General features: G+C 41.9%; 1 protein-coding gene and 1 long non-coding RNA gene across 10 annotated transcripts in view; both read right to left on the bottom strand.

Moving 5' to 3' along the window:
* WWOX (WW domain containing oxidoreductase) overlaps nt 1-24,266 on the bottom strand; it is a 946,355-nt gene that overhangs the window by 861,654 nt on the left and 60,435 nt on the right. The gene's annotated exons all lie outside the window — the stretch shown is intronic.
* On the bottom strand, nt 17,795-19,586 carry LOC140629805 (uncharacterized). The gene is made up of 2 exons (XR_012027632.1): nt 18,349-19,586; nt 17,795-17,909 (listed from the first exon to the last, which is right to left on the bottom strand). It is a non-coding gene; the product is annotated as an uncharacterized lncRNA (long non-coding RNA).

Below are 24,266 nucleotides of genomic sequence, written 5' to 3'. Positions count from 1 at the left end.
CTTATTCCAGACACGATTTCCTTCATGTGATGATGATAATGGGCAAGGCAGGAGAGCAAATGTAAAAATTCTGCCACTACCACATCACAGGAGAAAATGGTAAGACTATGCCATGCCCAAGACCTTGGTGATCCTGATGTCTTATCCATCCCGTAGCCCCCTCCCTTTCCCATCAATGTTTATTCTCTTGCCTGCCTACAAATTCCCCCTAGTTACTCTCCCAACCTGTGGTGGGACGAACGAAAGTTAAAGCCAGAATCTCTCATCATGCTTTCATCTCGTAGACTGAGGCATGGTCTTCTTGTCAACTAAAAAAAGTTTGCCTAATTCAATTACTGAATATATTATATCTCTGCTAAGAGAATAAGTATGGGGCACCTAGGTGACTCAGTCAGTTAAGTGTCTGCCTTTGGCTCAGGTCATAATCCCAGGTCCTGGAATTGAGCCCCGCGTCAGGCTCCCTGCTGAGCAGAGTCTGCTTCTCCCCCTCCCTCTGCCCTGCCCCCTGCTTAGGCGCTTGTACTCTCAATCTCTCATAAATGAATGAATGAATGAGTGAATGAATGAATAAATAAATAGAAAAATAAGTATAGAACATTCCCCCCAACATACACAGAATTTTGCTTTTTCCTTTTTTTTTTAAGATTTTATTTATTTATTCGTGATAGAGAGAGAGAGAGGGAGAGAGGCAGACACAGGCAGAGGGATAAACGGGCTTCATGCCGGAAGCCTGACGTGGGACTCGATTCCAGGACTCCAGGATCACGCCCTGGGCCAAAGGCAGGCACCAAACCACTGAGCCACCCAGGGATCTCCTGCTTTTTCCTTTTTAAGCTTCTATCCAAATACATCCAGAACATTGTTATTATACAACCCAACAAATTTCCCTTCTCCATTAAAATACATTTCCCTTCTGACTGAATCTACCCCTCAATACTCTTCCTTAACATTCATTCACCCCACAACAAGTGTTTCACAGTTTGACAAATGCATTCTCCCATCATCTCCTTTGGGACCTTCTACTGTAGTGAAGGGTGGGCAGGGCAGAGGTGATGGTCCTGATTTTTTCAGAGGACCCAAGGAAGCACACTGAAGATAAGTGAACTGTGCAAGAGTCTGTGGTTTCTCACCTGTCTCCAGGGCTCTTTTTTCCCCACCATGCAGCCTTTATGGCCTCCACTTGGTCTCCTCTTTCCAAAGACACTACTTCAAGAAAGCAGAGAGGTAGGAATGTAGTTCCATTATTTTACTTTCCCACCAGGAAACAATGCTGATGGGCCTAATTCTACTCCTCTTGCTTCTACACATGGCAGATAGCAGCCTGTGCATGCACTTGTTCCCTAGAAATATGTTTTATTCTGTTTTAAACTATTCCAGGGTGCTGCCTGGGTGGCTCCATCAGTTAAGCCTCTGCCTTTAGGTCAGGTCATGATCTCTGCATCCTGGGACAGAGTCCTGCATGAGGCTCCCTGCTCAGTGGGGAGCCTGCTTCTCCCAATTTCTCTCTCCCTCCTCCCTGCTCATATTCTCTCTCTCAAATAAATAAATAAAATCTTCAAAAAATAAATAAACTATTCCAGGAATTTAGAGGTAAACACAAATTTCTTCGTGGAGCTTCCATACAAAAATGAAATACCAGAAAAGCAAGTAAACTAATATATAGCAAATATAATGAGAGGTTGGACCATCATTTTTTAAAGAGAACATAATACAGAATAGATATTTGAGAGGCAGGGTACCATTTTAGATAAGATACAAATATTTATTGACAGATGGATCAGTTCCTGGTACTCCAGTCAAATAATTCTTTTTTTCCAGTGAAGGTTTATTTTTAAAATATTGAAAGCCAAAATATATATGATTATTAAAATGTTCCCCATCCAGAAAGTTGATCTGATAAGCAGATCCATGACTAATTTAATGAATTTCATGCTTATAACCAAAGTCAAGATCACTTCTTTGATATTTAGTTCTTAAAAACTTGACAAACTTAGCCATATTCCAACATCTAAACCTCAAGATGGCCAAAGCTCAGATCTACTGAGCTTAAGAAATATGACCAGCTATATCCCTAGAAAGGGAAGGGAACAGAAGGAAGAGGCATGATCTGGAGAACAATCCTTCATTCACACCAGAGGCCTCAATGGCACATGGCTATGGAGCATGACACCAGGACCAACTACTCCTCTAAGCCAACTCTCTGAGCCCAGGCTAGAAAGGAAGATGGGGCCCCATTGTGCCCAAAACATGCCCAGTCTGCCCAACCAACTAGGTTTTGAGGGAATCCAGGAGCCAAGTCAAAAGTAGTCCCTTACCAAGTTTTCAGCCAGACTGCCAAACCAGGATAGCTAGCCAAAGTTTAGGAAATCAAAGAGAAGGTCAGGAGAGAACAGCTTAAAAAGTAGAAATAAATCAAAAAAGCTAAAGAATAAATGGAAAAGAATACTCGGTGAATAAGGTGAAGAGGAGGTACAGATGAACTTATTAATATTGACTCAGAAATAATTCTATGTGGGACTGCCTGCGTGGCTCAGTTGGTTGAGTTTTCAACTCTTGGTTTCAGCTCAGGTCATGATCTCAGGGTCCTGGGATGGAGCCCTGGGTCAAGTTCTGCCCTCAAAGGGGGATCTGCCTGAGATTCTCTTCCTCTCCCTTCCTCTGCCCCTTTCCAACTTGCTCATTCTCTCTTTCTCTCTCTCTCAAATAAATCAATCTACAAAAAAAAAAAAAAAAGGAAATAATTCCACATGCAGAGCTTGGCACACATGGCTAGCCTAGGACCTGTCCCAAAGGAACCAAAAATCATGTTAGAAAACTATTAATGGGGGTGCCTGGGTGGGTCAGTCATTTGAGTGATGAACTCTTGATTTTGGCTCAGGTCATGATCTCAGGATCCTGGGATTGAGCCCCATGTCCAGCTCCAGGTTCAGCGGGTAATCTGCTTGAGGATTCTCTCTCCCTCTTCCTCTTCCCCTTCCCCTACTCACATGCATGCACACACTCTCTCTCTAAATTATACAAATAAATCTTTAAAAAAAAAAAAGAAGAGGAAGAAAGAAAGAAAGAAAGAAAGAAAGAAAGAAAGAAAGAACGAACTAACTATTAATGTCTACTTTTCCCTTGTATTTCCTTCCAGGCTGTTATTTATATAAGACTGCTTTGACCTAGCCGAACACTTCTCATCATATCTCTTAGCTATTAACACTTTGGACTTTGAGTACAGTCTTAAAATCAAACTCAGATCACTAGTATGTTATCATGCCTTCTCATGCTTTCAATATTCTTGTAAACTTTGTACCTTTTTGTTATGCCCTCAATCTTGCCCACATTCCCCACGTAATGATGCTATATTAATTTTCCTTCTAGAAAAAAATTGTCTTAATAGACAAGCATTTTGTTCTTAGTTGAAATCTGTTCCCTACTTTAGTGGTTGCAGAAGAAAAGAAATATGCTGCCAGATTAGTGGGCATATGTTTACACCTTATGATGATAACATTTTTTGAGGGTGTTTCCCAATAGTACAGTCCCCTCTGTACAGAGTGATCAGTGGGGGCATAATCAAAAACCAGGAGCGATCGTACTGTTTTCAGACCAATGCTCCCTCTAACTGCTTCAGTGAGAGTGAAGAATTATGATCTCCATTTGGAAGGCAGAGGTAAATGTTTGCCTTTTAATCGTAAGCTTTTCTTCTGTTTGCAGTCCGCTGTGCACTCAGATCTGCTCACAAATAAAAATGGAATGAATTTTTAATAGCCTGAATTGAATTTGGGAGCGATGCCTGTTTTCCCCTCCAGTGCTGTGGATCATGGGTGCACACATGCAAAGTACTCCCACCCAGAGCAGGCATGCAAGAGCAGAGAAGGCTGGTCCAAGATGGAGCATGGTGATGCTTTATGTAAACAGGCAGGCTCACCTTGGGCAGAAGCCACCACACTCTAAAATTAATCCAGCCCTTACAGATTACAAAACTTCCCTCTGGCTTTGAACAGTGAAGTTGGATCTCCCAGTACATGGATGAACTGTGAATAAACATCAAGTGAGGGCAAACCTCATGCAGTCACCTACAAAGCCAAGTGCCCCTGGAACATGAGCACAGTAATAAGGATGACAATAATAAAATGTTTGTGACAATCTAGGACACAATGAATACTTTGCTAAGACTTCAGAAGTACTACCTCGGGCCCTCACAACAGCTCTACAAAGCAGATACTAAAACCATATTTTATTCCCTCAGTGGGAAACTGAGGCCAAGAGAGACCAAGTGCCTGGACCAAGCCTTTCTTTTTATTTATTTTTTCTTTCTCTTCTTCCTTCTGTCCTCTCTTTGCTACTGTTGCAAGCACAAATACTGCAACCATATAGAAAAATCAATTAAAGACATGCCAGCCAGGTGAAAGGAATGAAACCAAACCCAGCTAATTTAGCAGTGACCCAAATAAAACAGAACAGTAGGAACTGGAAAGCTGAAGCTTAATTTTTAAATGCCTACTATGTGTAGAGGGGAACAGAGTCAGAGGCCAAGGCCATGATCAGCAAATACTGCTGTTCTACCATTGACTCAAAGTCTAGCCTTAGAAATCTGCTGGAGACATTCAAAGGAAAATATTCTAAGAAATGCATTATTTATTTCCTACCTTGCTGTCCCAATAGGCTTAAAAAGAAAATCAGGTTGTACTCTGGCTATCAGGTCACTGGACTTCTCAATCCACTACTTTCACAGGTCCATAAATAATTATTTTTCCTACTTGGAATGGCTTTTCTTATGTATAGTAGTGGTTTCCCTCCTGCCATTGATCATTCCATCCAACAGGCTGCTCAGTCTGTCACTGACTCATTTATGATGAAATCTACATACATAAATGCCATCAGCTGCTTGATTCAAACAAGAGAGATCTTTTGAGTCTGGAAATGAGCCCAGGCAAGACACTCCCAGATGTAACTTGGGGTAGAAAGGGGTTCGGGGGACGGAGGGGGGAAGGCGGGGGGGGGGGTGAAAGGTGTACATGAATCAGACATTTAAATAAAAGACCACATCCTCGGGTTCAAAAACATCAGGTGAACTGACAGTAAGCCAATTCAGAATCTGCACTCCTCATGGCTTTAATGAACTAAGGGCAGGCCAGTATGATAGCCACTGGCAGAGGACATAAAAGGAGAACCCCTGTGGACATTAGGTTCATTGTCCAAGGGTCATGACACAGGAACCCTAGAAAAAGAGATATAATAGAGTCACATTAACTGGCCCTTAGGTAAGAAATATTTATATGACCATAAGGATGTGAATATGTATTGTTTCCCATCTTTCAAAATTAATCTATAGATATGCACATAGGTTTAATTATGGTTATAGTATGAAAAGTAAATGTTGTTATCCATGACAATACAGAAGTATAAATAGCAGGAGTTAGGGGGTGAAGAGGAAAAGGAAAGGTAGAAGGATTGGTAGGGGGCACTAGCAGGCTCACCTAATAAGGAACAGAGTCAATCAAGAACAGTTCCAGAATAGAAAACACACATAAACATATAATATACACACACATCATAGATGCATGCACACACATGTATATAATGTACAGAATGTATAATATAAATATATAATATACAAATTTGACATTACAAACATAATGGGAGGAAGGAGATACAACCATTAAAGGTGGTATATGTGAGCTGAATCCATATCCATAAAGCAAAAATCATTAGCAAGCCCCTGAAATTGATAGATCAAGAAATAGCAGTTTAAGCATATAATTAGAACATAGGACGGAGCCACTGGAAGCATCAAATGTGGTTGCCTTTGTTCATCCGGTAAGGCAGCATCCAGAAAATCATGGGGTACAGAATCCATTCTCTACATATCTGTTGAATGAATGAATAGTGGGCAAAAGCACAGGCCGAGAAAGGTAGGGAAGAGGCTGCTGCTGGCTATTGTTAAGTCCTTCAGAACTACTTGATCCTTCCTCTAATGATGGCAAGTACTGCCTTTCTTGTGTGTGCACCCCCTCGAGGCAGGGGTTTTGGTTTGGTATTTGGAGTTTGGGTTTTAGTTTAATTGCTCTGGCCTGAACCTGGTTCACAGGTTCTGGAGAGGTGACCTTCTTTAAAAGTGAGAATTCCCTGCATTAAAATGCAAGAAGTAGGTCTCAAAGTAGCTGCACTACCAGGTTAGCCTGTACTGAGTCCTCCAGATGCACCTGCCCCAGGAGGGAGGAGGCAGGCTGGGGATAAAGGGCTGGATTGCTAGCACCTGCAGAAATCAGAATGGCTTACCAAGTGCTGCAAGGGGACAGAAGCAGCTTTTTGGTTAATAACTACAGTTTTAGGCAAAGGAGTGAAAATTGCCATCTGTTCCACAATTACCACACACTTGCTGTTTATTAAAAAGAGGAAGAGGAAGAGGAAGGAGGAGAAGGAGGAGGAGGAGGAGGAGGAGGGGAGGAGGAGGGGGAGGAGGAGGAGGAGGAGGAGGAGGAGAAGGAGGAGGAGGAGGAGGAGGAGGAGGAGGAGGAGGGGGAGGAGAAGGAGGAGGAGGAGGAGGAGGAGGAGGGGGAGGAGGAGGAGTAGGAGGGGGAGGAGGAGGAGGAGGAGGAGGGGGAGGAGGAGGAGGAGGAGAAGAAGGAGAAGAAGGAGAAGAAAGAAGAAGAGATTAAATTAAAAAGAAATAATAACTAGTATGGGGGAAGGAAGGAGGAGTCTATGACCTTGTCAGTTTGCTAGGTTTAGTGAAAACACCGTGGCTCTGTTTTCAAATTCTACTTCTGCCAAGCACTCAGCAGTACAGCCTCAGGCAAGCTGCTCACCTCCTCTCACTGATTTTTCCCTCACTTGTCAGCTGGGGACACTGATGTCCATTTCATGGTGTTACAAGAGGATCAAATTAGATAATGTCTGTAAACATAGGGCATGTGATAAAGACTTAAAATTCCCCTTCTTCCCCTCTCTCCTTTCATGAATGCTAGAAGAATACATAGCTCTCTACCACAGAACGAGTTTATTCATAGACACTTCCTAAAATGATGGGACAAATGTTTCATGGTAATGTTTATTAAACTCAGATTCAAATTAACTTCAAAGCACGTGGAAAGCATTCATTAAATCCAAAAGATATTTTGATGTAAAATTTTTAAAACACACAAAATACAGAGCTCAGTCACTAATTAGCTGATTTAAAAAAAAAAAAAAAAAGCCTGTATCATTTATATAATACCTGATGTGAAATGGGGCTAATTCAATCACTATTCACGGTGTCAACCTCCCAGTGTGTTTATACTGAAGATCTCAGTATCCTTTCTCAGTATCCTTTCTATAAAAAGGAGAGGAAATCACTGATCAAGAGGTTCTCAAGAATGAGGAGTAACCGAGGTCAAGTGCCTGCTACCATGCCCGGCACAGGGCTGGCCCTCCACTCACGCTTCTATATCTTCCATGTGGGAAGGATTCCACTAGGGTAACAAGGAGATCAGAATCGTGTTTTGCCCTCACTTAAAATGCTCAACCCAGGCAGCAGTCAGTGGGGGTGATAAAATTGCCTCATGGATCTTACCATGACTTTTGTCCAAAATGATCAGAGAGTACATTAAATCATTAGCAGAAACTTTGCTGCCTGCTGATTTTACAATGCAGGCAATGAAATTCATTGCAGAAGCAAAATAGGGCCAATAATATAATTACGGCGCTCTGCCTATGCAGTCAGAGCTAATGCTATTATTTGACATTGCAAGGCTGTGTTTTCTCCCCAGAGTCTCGGTGCAGACAAGGTTCGCTCTAATTGGTTCCAAAGCACAACCTCTCCCCACTACAATCTTTCCTCAGGACCAGTAATGTTAATTTCCACACGACTGTAAATAGTATTTGCAAACAATACAAACATGGTAATAAGAGGCTAGGTGGGTAATTAATGTGGTTACAAAGTAGCTTATTTGCATTTTTATTTAAAAACGGCCTTCTTTAAAAAGCAGCTCAGATTTCTCTTTGCAAAAGGAGCCTTGGTTAAAGAGTACAACAGTAATTACTCTCTTTAGGGGTTCCTTTATATGTCCTTCAGGGAATTAGAATGAAAAGATAAGCAGAATTATAAAGGAAATCATGTAAAATATGAAATGTACTATAAACACTTAGTAGTGTATTTACCATAAGCTAGGCCTACCTTTTTCATTAATGGAATATTTTAACCAGCTTATAATACAGTCAAATTAATTGTAGATATGGCTAAAAGGTACAATCATCTAGTTAAACTTTTTTTTTTAAGATACAGTATTATAAGACTTTCTTTGCCCTCACAATAAATTCCACATGATCTTCTGCCAAAAAGTGCCCTGAATAGGGCAAAGGTGACCATGTGAGATAGAACACAGATGTGTGTTCCTCTCTAACAAAAGGAAACTGGAATGTGAGAGCAATAGTTACTTCTGTCTTTTCTTAGTTTACATCTTACATTCCTGGACGTAAGTCATAGGAAGTGAGGAAACAAATTCAAAAGCTAATTTGGAATGGAATTCACTTTTTCTCACATCTTTCCCAAATGTAACATCTAGAAATGGAAATTTCTAGAAGATGGCCAGTGGTAAGGACCATTCAGCAGCTAAAATATCTGAATTCATCTGGAGGCCATTTGGCCATCCCCTATGAACCAGTGAGAGAGGAACCAGGAGCCGGGTCACAGAGGTGATTAGTCACATCTCTATTTCTCAAGGAGTTCAGGCATTCTTTGGTAAAACTGACATGGAGGAACCTGTCAGGTTTAATAAACCTGTCAGGTAAGTTCAAGTCAGTTTGCAGGTACTGGGAAAAGATTCCCACTGGGCTTAATGCTCATGGAGCAGAAAGAGGCTAAGGGTCTGAACAGCAGAAGAGTAGAGGTCTGCAGGGAGAACTGCCAGCACATACCAAGGTACTGGGGCACAGAATAGCTTGATGAGTCTGGGGACTTGGATGAGGGAATATCCAAAAGGATCTTAGTTAGAATAACATAGAAAAAAATATAAGTGCAAATTTCAGCCAAGTTAACAACTCCGATTCACTTATTCCATCAACAAACATTTATTAAATAGGGCCTACTATTCCCAAAAATCTGTTCTACAGGAGAATGCATGTTTTATTGGGGGAAGGCAGTCAAGAAGCAATAAATATAACACAAGAGAAGATTAAATAAAATGTTAGCACATTATAAGTGCTAAGAATAAAAGAGAAGGGAGTTTAAAAGGCTCAGAAGTAAGGATAGAAGCAGGCAGGAGTAGCACTCATGGAACAGCGGACTAGGAGGATGAGCGAGGGCAAATATTTTTAAGAGAAGCCAGAAATTTGGAATCTTAAGTGATGTCTTTGTTTTTAATTAAAAAGCAAACATGTCACCCACAGAACAACTATAGTAAACCTGTCTGCAGAAAACCAAGGTAACAAAGCTTGTGGCCTTGAAAGGGGCTGCATGTTGGTTTTTAAAAGTAAATATTAAAAAGGTGTATCTTCACTCTAACTCAACCCTCAAAAAATTACAACAATAACAACAACAAAAAAACAAATTATTTTTGGCTAAGACTGCCTTTCCTCATTTTAGCAACTGTATTCATGCAAATCCTATGTAATACTGATACTGTTTCACTCCCAAGTCTTACAAGTCCCTAAACATTCAAAACATATTTTTCATAGGATGTATCATGGTGCTGCAATGAAAGAAGACCAGATCTAAATAAGACTGGCTATTTGGTGTTGTTTTGGAAACCGTCACGGAGTGAAATTTATTTATACTTCAGACAGAATTCAAAGGCTGTAATAATGTTTTAAATATGATTTCAAAATACTTGAGAAAGACAGAAAAGCAATGAAGTGGAAGAGGAGGATAATAAGTTTATGACATCCAAGTAAATATATTTAGAAAACTGGGTCATTTATACCAGAACTGCAATCTTTTCTGTTAAAATATGCAAACGACAGTATGAAAAATGGTTTGTGATTTTAAAGAAATATAGCACTACAAATGTCAGTGTGAGGGAACTCAATAACACTTAATGAAACTTTGGATTTCAAATTAATTACTGATTGACTAAGGCATCTAGAGGGAAAACAGCCTCGATTAGAGAAGTCTGGGATAGGCCGTAAATCTGGATGCCTCTTTAGAGGACTCTGAGCTGGTATTTCCTACTTGTGCCATTACGGCTAGGTTAATGGGATGCTGGTCACTGCAAAGACCACTGGTTTCATTCTCAGACATGAGACTAGTCAATATTTTCCTGACTCTTTCAGATCGACTGACTAGCCAGCCAGCCGGCTTACCTGCCTGCCTTCCCTCCTTCCTTACTTTCTCCCTTTCCTCCTTCCTTCCTCCCTCCCTCCCTCTCTTCCTCTCCTTCTGCCTCCCTCCTATCCTTCCTTTTTTCCCTGTGTGTATTTATGGTTTTACCTATTTAAAGAATTCAAAATAAAAGGTTAAACAACCTGTGAGGCAGTATTTTAGGAAAGATAAATGGTACCAGTATTAAGAAAACCATATTTGGTATACTGTATTACAGATTCACAATTAGTATTCCCTCCTTGCCTTTGCTATGCTTTCCTGTAGGTCAAGTATACCTTCTCATCCCACTGATGTCAGTTTTGGTCATGAGACTGGATATGGCTATTGGAATATGAGCAGACATAAGGTACATCAAGGTCTGAACAAAAGTCCATGAGCTTTGCCCTTCGTCATGAGAACAGCATGCCCCTAGTGACTTCTCCCGCAGCGTTAGGTCCTGGAATGAGAAGTCATGAGAAAGAGGCCAGGAAAGCCCAGCTAAGACAGCAGAACCATGGCCAACCTCAGCCCTCATGTGTCATAAGCAAAGAAATACACATTTGTTTTTGTCAGCCCTTGAAAATTTGGAATTGCTTATTACAGCAGCAAAGGTTGACTCATACACTTCCCTTGCCAGTTGGATTTCCACCACATGATTCAAATCATACTGGTGCTCTTTACATAAGTCACAGAATTCATTATATTCAACTATAGCAGCACTAGGTCCATAATAAATTCTCATCTAATGATAAAAGCTTTTTTTTAATAGTTATTGCCACAACATGGGCAAGGAAGAGAACACGTCAACAGCTATCTATATTGAGCTGTAGAGAAACAATCACTGGTTGCAAACAACAAGAAACCAGTAACATTACAAAATGTTTACAGTATGTCAGGCACTGTTCTAAGTTGTTATGAATACTCACTACTTCCTCCCCCAGGGACATGGGGCTTAATTTTATTCTCCTTTTATATATGAAAAAACAAAAACAGGTTAACTAACTTGCTGTGAAAAATAAATACATAGCCTCATCTTTGTTAACCTCCAGATAATTGTGGGTTATTCCTCATCAAATTGGTGTTCTGTGTCATACTTTCAATATAACCAAAGCAAATTCATTAAAAATATTCAAAGCACAAACATTCCATCATTCCTCAGGTAAGCTGCTCCTGTGGTCAAATATCATGTAAATTCTGAGAACCACTCCAGTCATTATTCCAATTCATTTTTCCACACAGCTGCACTTTCCAGCTTTCCTTATACTACCCTGAAATGCCATTCTCATATCCTGCCTCAGAATGGCATCCCTTCCAAGGATCAAGAACTCGCCTTGCTGTAAATCCCCCACAACCTGCCCCATGTAGGAAATCCACGTTAATTCCATCAAACTGTAGCTATAAAAACAACAATCATGTACAGGGGGGAAAAGGAGCAATCGAAAGGAATAAAATGGAATTAACATATTTATATGGGATGTTATATATAATGTGTACAAAACAGGTTTCCAAGGTTTTTAAAAAGAAAATTTCTAAAATACTGAGAACACATGACATATTTTTGGAGCATTTTGTTGAAAGCCCAAAGAGATATATTAGAAACTTATTATTCTGCTATTTTCCATTGGCAGTTTATTTTTCTACCTTCTCTACCTGTAACCAGAGGAAGATAATTCAAGCCAGTCAGTTCAACTCAATAGCACAGTCCAAGTGGTAAGGGGGCCTATCTGCCGGCTTGCACTGTGTACACCAGGCTGTGTCCCAGCTGGTGAGGGGCTGTGTGCCATGGGATGGAGGGGCACCTTTCCTAATTCTTACCAAAGGTCCCATGTGGCTAGTGGCACTAGTCTTGATAGGTGATGATCCTGTGGTCCAGCAGCACCATCTTGCCTCATCTAGTCCTCATCACAGGGGTTCGGAAGGGAGCACATAAAACATGTTTCCTTCCAATTTCACCTTTTTAAAGGGAGTAGAGGGGCACCTGGGTGGCTCAATGGTTGAGCATCTGCCTTTGGCTCAGGTCGTGATACCAGGGTCCTAGGATCGACCCACATCAGGCTCCCCACAGGGAGCCTGCTTCTCCCTCTGCCTATGTCTCTGCCTCTCTGTGTCTCTCATGAATAATAAATAAAATCTTTAAAAAATAAAAATAAAAGGGAGTAGAAAATGAAGCAAGTAAACCCAAAGATGGTACTCAACTTTAGTGTTTGGACATTTAAGACCAGAGACTCCAGACTCAAGTAAAGCCCCTTGACAAAGCCATGTAATTATCAGATTCCTGATAGCCTGGGTTGCAAGTCAACACCAAGTGGAGTTTGGAGTGACAACACAGAGAGAACTAAAGTATAACAACCTGTGACACAGAAGGCGCTGTGTCCAGAACTCCCCATCCTTAACATCATCATTTCACAATCCATGAAGTGTCATTCAGAAATTAATTACCTGACTCAGGTTGGGTATCCACTTAGAAGCTGAGCTAGGATTCAAACCAAGTGGTTGTGATCCAGATTCAATATGATTTCCCCGTGTGACTACAGGCAGCCACTGAAAAGATACGGGACCTGAACCAAACTGCTCTAAATGGGGCCCAACTCCTCCTCCTACCATATTTGTAGAAGAGAATAAATGCACATGAGCTACAGCAAGCAGGGGTTACAAGGGAGAGAGACTGAGGGTAAGAGACCTACCAGGCATGGTCCTTGGATGGCAAAGAGTAACCAGGTGGACTAGACAGGAGTGATTTGGTTGCAAGTGACAGAAGCCCAGCCAATACTAGCTCACACAAAGTGGCGTTTATCAGCTCCATAATATGACAAGGGCAGGGGTGAAGAAAAGTATTCTTTTTTTCTCTCCCATTTCAGCTTGCCTTCAACCCTTCTTACTCAGTCTCCTTATAGCAGGAAACATGGCTGCTAGCAGCCCATATGAACATCCTTCTAACTCCCAGTACCTCAGAAAAGAGAGCGTCTTCTCCACTGACTACTGACTAGTCTGGCTTAAGCCAAGTGCTCATCTTGGCACAAACTACTTTGGTGTGATGGACCATAACTGGACCAAACTAGGTCGTGCAGAATGCTACCAACACCTTCATTTCCTCAGTCCCCTTCATTTCCACAGATGGAGCTGTTACCAATGAGGGTGGGAGGACATGTAAAACAAGACCACAGCTGCAGTGGGAAGCCTTGGGGGGTGGGGAGGGTGCTGCTAAAGAAAGGTAAGAGAGTTTATTTAGTTGTTATGATTACATCAGCCACTGGCTTTCCCACTAATTCCTCGATCTCTCAAACCCGTCTCAAAAAATAGACTTAAGCGCTATTGTCTCAATTTTATACTCTCTGTGTATAGCTCTACTTATGACCTTCTTCACACGGCTGTGAAAATCGACAATGAGCAGCATCGTAGCAAAGACACACATGCTTTCCTCATGAATTTGCACTGACAAAGAAGAGGATGGAGACGGGGAACCTTCTGCTACATCATCAGAACTACCGATCAGCAGTGGTAAAGAGTAAAGCCAGAGGCACAGGTTCCCAGGAAGCCTCCCCAGTGAGCCCCCGAAGACTTTCCCATGAACTTGCCACAACCTGCCTCTGGAATCTACCTATTCCTGGCCTATGAACCCAAGTGCCCTCCTGTTTTTAGCATAACTCAGCTCCAAACCTCCCTACTGAGTTCCATCCTGCAGATGAGTTGCTCCCTCTTCAGCCACAGCTTGAGTCAAACTCAAGGTTCAATAGGAATATCAGGAACTCTGGTACTGACCTCACCTCTGCCTGCCACTCCAAATTCTTCCCACCGCCTCACCTTGCTCTCCTTCTCTGACACTCTGCACCTTCCTCCCATCCCTCCAAAGTAGTTTTATAGCAAGATCTAATCTAATCTTCATGGTTAGCCAAGCATGGAATCAAAACAGAAGATGTGCCACACTTCATCAAATGTAGGTTCCATTTTCTCCAATGGCCCCAAGAAAAATAATTCATATGATCTCAAAAGACATGTCTCCCCACCACATACACATACGCACCCAATATCCATTAGGGATCTCAAAATCCATAGATCTTTTGATACTCTTATGCAAGCCAATGACTTTTCAGCCTGGACCACAGACATCCAGCCTGAACCTGGATCACAGTTTAGTACCCTCTCTATAAAGTATTACTGTTAATTTTTTCTCAGCTTAGCTCCTTAAAATTTCCATATAATATTCCTACTATTCTGGGATTTTTCAAATATGACCCTATTACTCCAATCTCTAGCCTTAAAACTTTATTTTTCCCAACTGAGGTGAGCAAACTAGTTTTCTACATTTGGATAAAAGCTCTTCTCACCACTTTCTTCACTTTAGCTGTATCGATTTAACATTCATTGACAAGTAATAAATTCCATGGAAAATAGCTAGTTGGAAAACCTTAGAAAGTACCTTTTAATCAACCGAATAAGAAACTAAACACTCCCAAGTTCTCATAACCCTGGTGAGGAATTACAATGAATGAAGAGATGTTATATTAATTAAACTCTTGGAATGCATCCATAATGCTTAATGGAAATGGAAGCCCTACGAGGTCTGAAGTGCCCGGGAAACACCCATCCCTGAAATCTGCTCACATCCACCAAAGAAGCTGTTCAAATCCAATCATTTACATCGTACCAAAATAAGGAATTACAGAGGAAAAAATGAAATCAGAAGGGAAACAACAAAAATCCATCTAGCTTATGTACACTTATTCATTTTCTGATTTGGTTCTACATTACCCATTACGATTATTCAGAGTTTCCTTCAACCTCTAAGAAGAAAGTGACTGAGTCTGCTGATTTCAAGTGCATTCATTCACTCAATCACTCATTCAACAAACAGGTGAAAGGACCTGAAATGCAAGCATTCACTGAGTACCCACATGTGCCCAGTCCCACGCTTAGAGGCTTTACCTAGTTTTATTACAATTACACGATAATCATGTGGACAAAAATTCAGCTAAGTGAATGTCACTAGTGTGCCCCAAACTACACCAAATGCTAGATGTTCAAGTATCAACACAATGAATCATATGATAAACATCCCTTAGTCTCTTTGACACATGTGGAGCCTGAGGCTCAGAGAAATTAGATTTTTGTCCATCATCATGAGACTCTTATGGCCACTAATTGTATGTTCAAAACTACTTTTTGTTAGTTTAAGATTTCCAGAGTCACAACAGATCCTAAAGTGGAAAACAAGCATTGCAGATAAGATCCCATCCTTGGGCCAGGTGGGAAAACATACTCCTGGATTAATAAAATATAAAACATGCCATGTTGATGTATCACCCATAGAACTGGTATACATAATCCTGTTGTTTAGGCAAAGTGAAACCAAGGAATACTGTGTCTGCATCTAGACAATATGTATAAAAATGATGTGGGAAAACAGAAAGGGCCATAGAGGAGATTTACTACATAACGCTCTAATCCCTGGGTTGTTTAGCCTGGAGAAAATGCAGATGGGTACTTCTCCATGGCCTCCTAGCATGTTAAAAATTATGATACACTGTCCTCCACCTGAACAAGAAGTGGATACAAGTCCTAGGACACAAATACCCATATCAAGAAAGACTACTTTAAATATCCATAGAGACAAAAACCTAGTTAACCTTGTCATTTAAAAAAGCTTTCCAATGCAAACACACACACACACACGCACACACACACATATCACAAAAAACTCACAACTATTTCCAAAGTTTCCAAATATAAACTTCTGAGGCTCTTCCCAAAACAAAACAAAACAGAAGCCCAACAACTAAAAAGCAACACCGTAATTGTGGGAATTAGATCCAGCAAATTTCATAGAACATCTGGCCTGTACAGATCACACAAAATGTCTCTTGAGGGGAATGGCATTCCTTTCTCCTTGAAAACCTGGTAAGAAAATAACCACCTTCTAATGCGATTTCAGCCACTCTCACCCTGGTTATGGAGATATAAAGAAAGGGCAAGTGACGTTAATTCCTGAAGCCAGGCAAAGAGATCCAGTGCTATTCTCTGTCTTTGGCAGGTCAAGGCACCCATTTCTATTATGCCTTCTGATCAAACTATCTCTCCAAAGACCATGGGTTCCCTGAGTGCAGGCGTTTCTTCTGTCTGCCCAGCACCTCCTGCCAAGCTTGGCATTAACTCAGCCATGTGTTAAGGGTGGGATAAGCAAGCAAATGAACAGACCTAGGAGCAAAGAGCACCTTTTGCTACTAAACTGCCTATAAGCTTTACCCTCAATAACAGCCCTGGTTAAGAAGTAACTCAAAGAATAAAAATGAAAGGTGTTTCTTTGGAGTGATAGAATAGGTCCGTATCTTTTTTTTTTTTTAAGATTTTATTTATTTATTCATGAGAGGCACAGAGACAGAGAGAGAGGCAGAGGGAGAAGCAGACTCCATGCAGGGAGCCCCACGTGGGACTCGATCCTGGGTCTCCAGGATCATGCCCTGGACTGAAGGCAGCGCTAAACCACTGAGCCACCCGGGCTGCCCAATAGGTCCGTATCTTGATGGTGGGTGGTGGTTACACAAATTTGTATGCATTATTATATACACTGGATAACATTTCATAGAACTTCAGACACACACACACAAACTAGTACATGTCAGAATAAAATCTGCAATTTATAGTACTGTACCAATGTCCGTTTCCCAGATGTGATGTGATCACTGCACTAGGGCTGTATCAGATGTTACTACTTGGGGAAGCTGGGTGACAGACAACTGGAAATTCTTTGTACTAGTCTTTGCAATTTCATGAGAGTCCAAAATTATTTTGAATTAAAAGGTTTTTCTGGAAAGACTGATGGAAGTAGGAAATGCCAACAGGTCAAAGGATATAAATTGCCAGGTTAAACAGAGTTCTAGCAATTAGCGATTTGTGAGAAAAGACAGAAGATTGTACTTTTTTTTTCTACCCGATGCTTGCCCTTTAGATCAGCACTGTTCATTAGAAATAATGCAAGCTGCACGTGTAATTTGAATTTTCTAGCAGCCATATCCAAAAAAAAAGGTAAAAAGAAACAGATGAAATTAACTCTAATAATGTCTTGTTTAACCTAGTATGTCTAAAACATCATTTCACCATGGAAGCAATAGAAGAAATCTTTAAGTATTTTACATTTTTTTTAATACTAACGTCTTCAAAATCTGATAGGTCTTTTATTATACACTTACAAATCATTTTAATCTGGGCCAGGCACATTTCAAGCACTCAACTGCTACACACGGCCAGTGGCTACCATAAGGAATAGCTTGGCTCTAGATTCCACCTTTAGTTGCCATTAAATATCACTTGGACTGTTTTAGAGGTACCTGGGTGGTTAAATCAGTTGAGCATCCAACTCTTGATTTCTGGATCAGGACATGATCTCAGGGATGTGCGATGGAGCTCCAAGTCCCGCTCTGTGCTCAGCACAAAGTCTACTTGAATTTCTCTCTTATTCTGCCTCTCCCCCCACCTCTCTCTCCCCAAAATAAATAAATAAATCTTTAAAAAAAATAATAAAAGTAACTTGGACTGTTTTCATAAATTAGGTTCTTTATTTCCTTTGAACAAATTATCTCCAGCGTTTCAGGCCTACTGCCTCGTGGCAGTATACACCACTTGAGGGTGATATATCTTGAAGGAGTGCAATCTATTGAGGAAGGAAGGAAGGAAGTGAGGGAGGGAGGGAGGGAGGGAGGGAAGGAGGAAGGAAGGAGGGAAGGAAGGAAGGAAGGAAGGAAGGAAGGAAGGAAGGAAGGAAGGAAGGAAGGAAGGAAGGAAGGAAAGGTTAGCAAGCCAAAATCACAGCTCACCCTGAAGAAGTTTTGTGACCTTAAAATTTGGGGGGTAGGCAGGGGCAAGGGGGAGAGTTGTGGATCCTTTCTATCCAGATCATCATGAAATGAAAATAGAGTCTCATTAATTTTAAATAGTTTGATTATGGCCCACAGGAGGGTCTTTGATGCCTCTCCCATTCCCTTCTGGTTCAAAGTTGTCTCAAACACGGCATGTCAATTAAGTAACTACAGAAAGGTTTGAAGCAATCATGGGAGTCCTTAGGGCTGCCCTCTGATGTTCTAGTTCCCCACCTCCTTCTGCACCCATGGTGGATGTGCACCGTCCTGCATCTAGAAGCTAAATGTGGTCATGAGACCCGCTTTGGCCAACAGAACAGACCAGATATGGCAGTGTCACTTCTGAGCATAAGCATGATGAGCAGGGCACAGGGTCAGCATGCCTTTCTCTTCCTCTGTCACAACATCCAGCACTGTAGGCTGCTCTGCCAATCCCTGGCCGAGTGAGCTCCCCATCTAACAGCCACCCAAGCAACTCATGATGGAAAGAGAGTTGGAGCCAGAAATAAACCTTTGTTCTTTTAAGCCCCGGAGACTTTGAGGTTGTTTGTTATTACAGCATAGTGTAGCCTGTCCTAACACATAATTCAATTGTTGACTCCATGCATGTGACATCAACAATTCCATCCAGGGTGTCTCCCTGAATATTAGGGCTTATCACATCTGCTATATAACCCAGGCTTGGTTTTACAGTGGTTTCATTACCAACCATAAAAACTGTAACAGTGGAACTGTATAAACAAACCGAACAGTGTTTTTACTGTAAAACATGAATGTAATATAAATATTTGTCTTTGCCTTCTCTCAGCATCTGTAATGAGAGCAGAAAATTCATGCCATATGTTTATAGCATGAAGAAGGGAAAAAAGAGATCTCAACGATTCATCATGTGGGTGCCAGCTGAGCTGTTTAATATTTGTAATTCATCCATTTTCTTTCAGATATAAATCCTCCACAAATCATAAAACCCTTATGACTGTAAGTTACCAAATTCATGACTATTTCTACAGGAGAGGTCCTTGCTAGGGAGAAGGTGAACGCCGTGCCATGAGGTCAGTTTCTGTGACAAGATGAGAAACGACACGGTGAGTCACTGCATTAGACCGTGGCCTCTCCCAGCCAGCCTCAACGAAATTTGAATATGAAACCACTTCTCTGAAGACTTCAAAAAACCTATCCTACCTCTAGCTGGAAGTGCATCTGAACATTTGGGGTCCTGACAGTTCCTCCTTTTTGCAATCCTCACAGGGAGAGGCGCTGAGCATGTGAAGTGGCTTCTGCCATCTGTAGGATCTTCCGATCTTGTGGGAGGAGGTATTACTGCCACCACCAAGGTCTGTGCCAGGCACAGAATCCAGCCCCTCACACAGGGAGCAATGGGGGGATGTTTTTATTTCAGAGCCGTGATGGAATCCTTGATGTGAAGTTGCTGAAGCCTGCCCAAAGTGTTTGCACAGCCTTTTAGCATACAAGCCGAGAGGCACAGAGAATGATTCAATTTTCTCCAAATTGGCTCATGGACCAGAGGTTTCTGGAAACTGTCACTGTCCTACAAAATCCAATACCACAGAGAGGAAGCTTTGTTGAGTGCAAAGCAAATCTACCCAGTCATTCTGGCACTCAGGAGGCTGGCCCCTCGTGGGCACAAGAGATGCATGGGGGTAGTGGGGAGGGAAAGGGGAAAGGTAGGAATGCCTTAATGGGTTAGAACCCAAGGCATGGAGAGGCGACATTCAGAAGCTCTCCACATGGTGAGTGCCACTTGGGCACCAGTTACTGAGCATGGGCCGTGAGCCAGGCACTGTTCTCTCACTAAATCCTGACAAGCCTCCTAGCACTCAGGGATGCAATATTCCCATTTTTCCATAGTTAGATCAAGAGGTACAAGGAAGAGCACCTTGACTGAGATCACACACTGCCAGGGAACAACAGAGCCAGGATTCCTGCCGAAGCTAGACTGATGCCAAAATCTGTGCTTGTAACCACTAACTTGATGGCTAGAGTCAAAGAAAAGCCTCCATCCTTCTAACCAACCTGTCCTACACCATCCAAAAGTGGATGAGAAACACAGGCCTCGCATCTGCTCCTGCCCAAGGGTTTCTGAGCTCATACCATAAACCAAGTCTGGTTCTCCTCCCTACCCACCGTCATACACACAAACCTACTAGAGTATTTATATTATTATTACTATTATTAATTTACATGTCTGTCAACACATCTATACTCCTTGAGGACAAAGACACTGTCTTCTGTATATACCTATGCTCAGAGTCTAGTGGGATGCCTAGCATATGATGAGGTGTCAACACACATTTGTTGCTTAGGTAGGAGACCACTGGCAAAAAATTGATGCATAACCAAAGCATAGACTATAAGCTCCAGTAGGCAGGAACCTTTGCTTTTTCAGTCACTACCACATCACTCGTCCTTAGCGCAGCATCTGACTCAGAGGAAGGGGCTGCCAACTATTTGCCAAAGGAAGAGAGGGAGGGTGGGCAGTGGAGAGGGAAGAGCAGTCCGGGAAAGCTTTGCAGGAAGGATGCCCACGGAAAGGACTTGCAGGATATGGAGGTACTGGTTAGGATGAGCAGGCTTGGCTGCGGTCCTTTCCAGGTACAAGAAACATTCTAGGCTGAGATGCAGAGACACTGGGAGGTTGGGAGGAGCAGTGAGTCTGAGACAGTGAGACAAGGTAGAGAATGGTAAGAGATGAACCTGAACAGGCTGGCAGGGACCACACCACACAAGGGCTCCCCAAATATCTTTTTTATCCTTGCTAGCACTTGTAAGAGTACACACTAGGCACCCAGGTACCCTTCTAAGTACCCAGGTCACCTGCTTCGTAAATGGCAGAAATAGGACTCAAACTCAGGTACACAGGATCTCAAGTCTGTTGCCTATACCCTCGTAATATATCTTACAGATCAATCCTTTGGCCTGATGAAGTAAGCGAGTTCTAGCAGCCCCCTGCAAGCAGGTGCCAAGGTGCTGAGCAGTGACCCATTGATACTAAAGGAAACCTTTCCAACAGCCATCATGTTGGTCAGGTGAGCCATTTACTCCTCTTAAATAAAGTCTTTATATGCCTCCGGTTTGCCCACTTATAAATTTAAGATATATACTATCTTTTTAAGAAATCTATATTTAATTATACAGCATCAGTGAAATGTCACTTGGGGAACGAAAATCTAACATAAATGAATGCATCCAATAGAAAAAGCTGTAATTTAAAATAAATTACTGTGCTAGTCAGAAAAAAAATTTACTCTCTTCATAGAAAAAAAAATTACTATTTGATATTAGGTGGTCCTACTCAATTAGAAAACAGCATCAATAGCAAAGAACCAAATAACCACCCTAAATTCTTCCTCTCTTGGAGCAGGTTTCACTGTCGAGCCCAAACCAGGAAGTATGTGCAACAGCGCTGGCCTGAGCTTCATTAAGGCTTAAAGTCAATTAAGCCACGAATTGGAACAATCATTCCTCCTTTGCAAAGTATTGATATTTTTTTTTCCTGGCTGCTTTAGGGCTTTTCTAGCACTCACGAGGAGATTTATGTTAGACAATTTCTTTCTGATTAAAACAAATCATAGCTCAACAATTCTAATTTCCTCCTTCCTAAGCAAGAAATGATCAGAGAATGCTGAAAACAGTGATCAAACCCATCGTGCGGAGGCCAGCACTTAGAAGCTTGGCAAAAACACTCCTGAGACGTGTTTTCTCCATCTCTCTTTGCGCTTTCATCTCTATCCCTCCTTTCGGTGTCCATCTCGTGTTTGTCTATCTGTCTGTCTCTGTATGTCTATTCCCCAGGCTCCCTGATATCTCCCTCCCTCTGTCTCTGTTTCTCTCTGCTTCATTCTCTTTCAGTATACATGTACCTTGACAAGCTTCTGGACAATTACTTATTAGCTTAAAGGGGCATTAGAAGCAAAGCCAACCTAAGCTGGTTTTCTGACCTAAGTAATAGGGAATGAGAAGGTTCCTCTCTTTACTTCCAAAAGTGCAGCATCACCATAGGCCTTTTCATTTACAAGCAGTTACTGATTTCTGATCCGCCTTCTCTCCCTCGATAACACAGAGCCTTAAGGAGAGACCAGAAGTCTCCTGGATCCATGTGCTAGCCTTTCACACAATGTCCTCTACCCTCAGAGCTGACCTCTCTTTGTCAATGATCCATTTGCCTGTGCTTCAAAATTGAGTTGATTTAGGAATCCTGTCTTCATTGCAGCTAACTCCCACCACTCCAGAATGGCTGAAGAAGCTGACTGACTGAAATTTCCCAAATTGGGATCTGCAATTTTCAAAGAACTGGAATTGCCAGATGCTTGACACAATGTCCCATTAAGCAATGAGTCCTTCTTTAACTAGCTAGAAGGCAGCTGAAGGATGGGCGGGGGGGGGGGGGGGGGGGGGGGGGAGGGGGGCAGAGAGGCACCACAGGAGCATCAATGTGAAAAATCAATTTACATAGCTCAATACTTGAGAAAAATAATCTGGGTGCTCATACCTTCCGCTGGTCTGGTCTCCAAAAAACGAACCAACCAAACCGTCCCTTCCCACAGTGACAGGATGCTGCTGGTTGGGTTATAACGAGCAAGGCCCAATTTTCAACCTGGTTGCAACCCAGTCATTCATTCCACAAATAAGTCTGAATCCCTCCTATTGACCAGGCACTAGCCTACACACTGGGGCAATAAAAGAATAAAACAGGCAAGGCTCCTGCCTTCCTACAGCATTTCATCTCTGCTGCTTGTATGCTGTGTGACTTTGGACAAGGTCCTAAACTTCTCTGTGCTTCACATCTTCTTCTAAAAACAGGACTCATACTATTAGCGATCCAATAGGGTTGCTATAAAGATGAGCCGAATTAAGGATTTTAAGTGTTTTACACAGTGACTGGCACACAGTGCTACTAGCTACCATTATCACTATTTTTATTATCATAAAAATAAGGAGGAGAATCAAGCAAACCATCCAATTGGGCATTAAGTGTTGGGTCCTTACATTCCCGTCTTACATAAAATTTTCTGCTCTTCTTAAAAACCCATATATACATTTTTTCACAATAGGTAAGTGGACAGCATGATAATATGTCTCAAAAGGAGGCATAATTGGCTAAGTAACATTGTACAGGTCAGTCACCCTCTCTGGACCTGTTTTCCCATCTGTCAAGGAGTTAAACTGTCCTCAGAAAGTCCTTTCCAATCCTAAATTCTACCATTCTATAACCACAGTATACCCAACTGTGATCTGTTGATTCATAATTGCCCCTAAAAAAACAAAGAGCATCACTAATTCACATCTGAATTTCTTATCATGTTATTCTTGCATAACACGGTTCACATCTTTGCTGTATCCCCTAAAAGTAATGGCTAGAAGAATCACACAAAACCCAGTGGGTCATACGTGACCACAAAGAACTTTATTTTTAACAGAATGTAGAATTAGCTCTGCTCTTCTTTGATGCATCCCCAAAACCATCTGTGTTGGCAGGTCTGCAAGGATGCCATAATCAGCGGCGCAAGCCTGTGATACAGCTAAGATCACTGACATCACTGCCAAGTGCCCCAGCATTTCCACCAGTAATGCAAATTTACCCAGAGCTGAAAATAAACTTTTAACTAGCTCTCAGTTCTCCACATGTATAGTCCAGGCAAGCTGTGAACCATCCCAAACAAATGCAATTATAAAATGACCACTACTGATTTCTAAATGGCATTCTGGACAGATCTGCCTTGTGAAAGAGTCTGGCTCAGTCTAACATTGAAATGTACTGCTACTCCTCAAATATCCATCAGTATCAATAAGAGAGGGGACCAGAAGGTTGCAGACGGTGGAACAAATAATATGCAAGGAAGGGTCTCTGAAATGAAAACTTAGCAGACTGCTTGACAACAGATCTGGAGTCATATTTGCAACTGTCCAGAAAACAGGGACAGTCTTGGGTAGGGGGCTGGCCGAGTCTTTCTGAGAGTGGCATCGGCATCTTGAAAGGAAAAGTGCTAACAGGAGACAATCGAGAACTACAGGGACAATGGCCAGAATGAGGCTCAAACTGGCCCCATCAGAAGCCCGACCTGCCCCTTCCGCACTGAGTCTAGCAAGGCCAGCCACTCAGGGGTGACCTTCACTTAGGGGTGGATTCTTGG

This window comes from Canis lupus, chromosome 3 (assembly GCF_048164855.1).
Source record: "Canis lupus baileyi chromosome 3, mCanLup2.hap1, whole genome shotgun sequence".
Taxonomy (NCBI): Eukaryota; Metazoa; Chordata; class Mammalia; order Carnivora; family Canidae; genus Canis; species Canis lupus.
The sequence above is the reverse complement of the archived record's forward strand: the minus strand, read 5'-3'. Positions and strand labels throughout refer to the sequence as shown.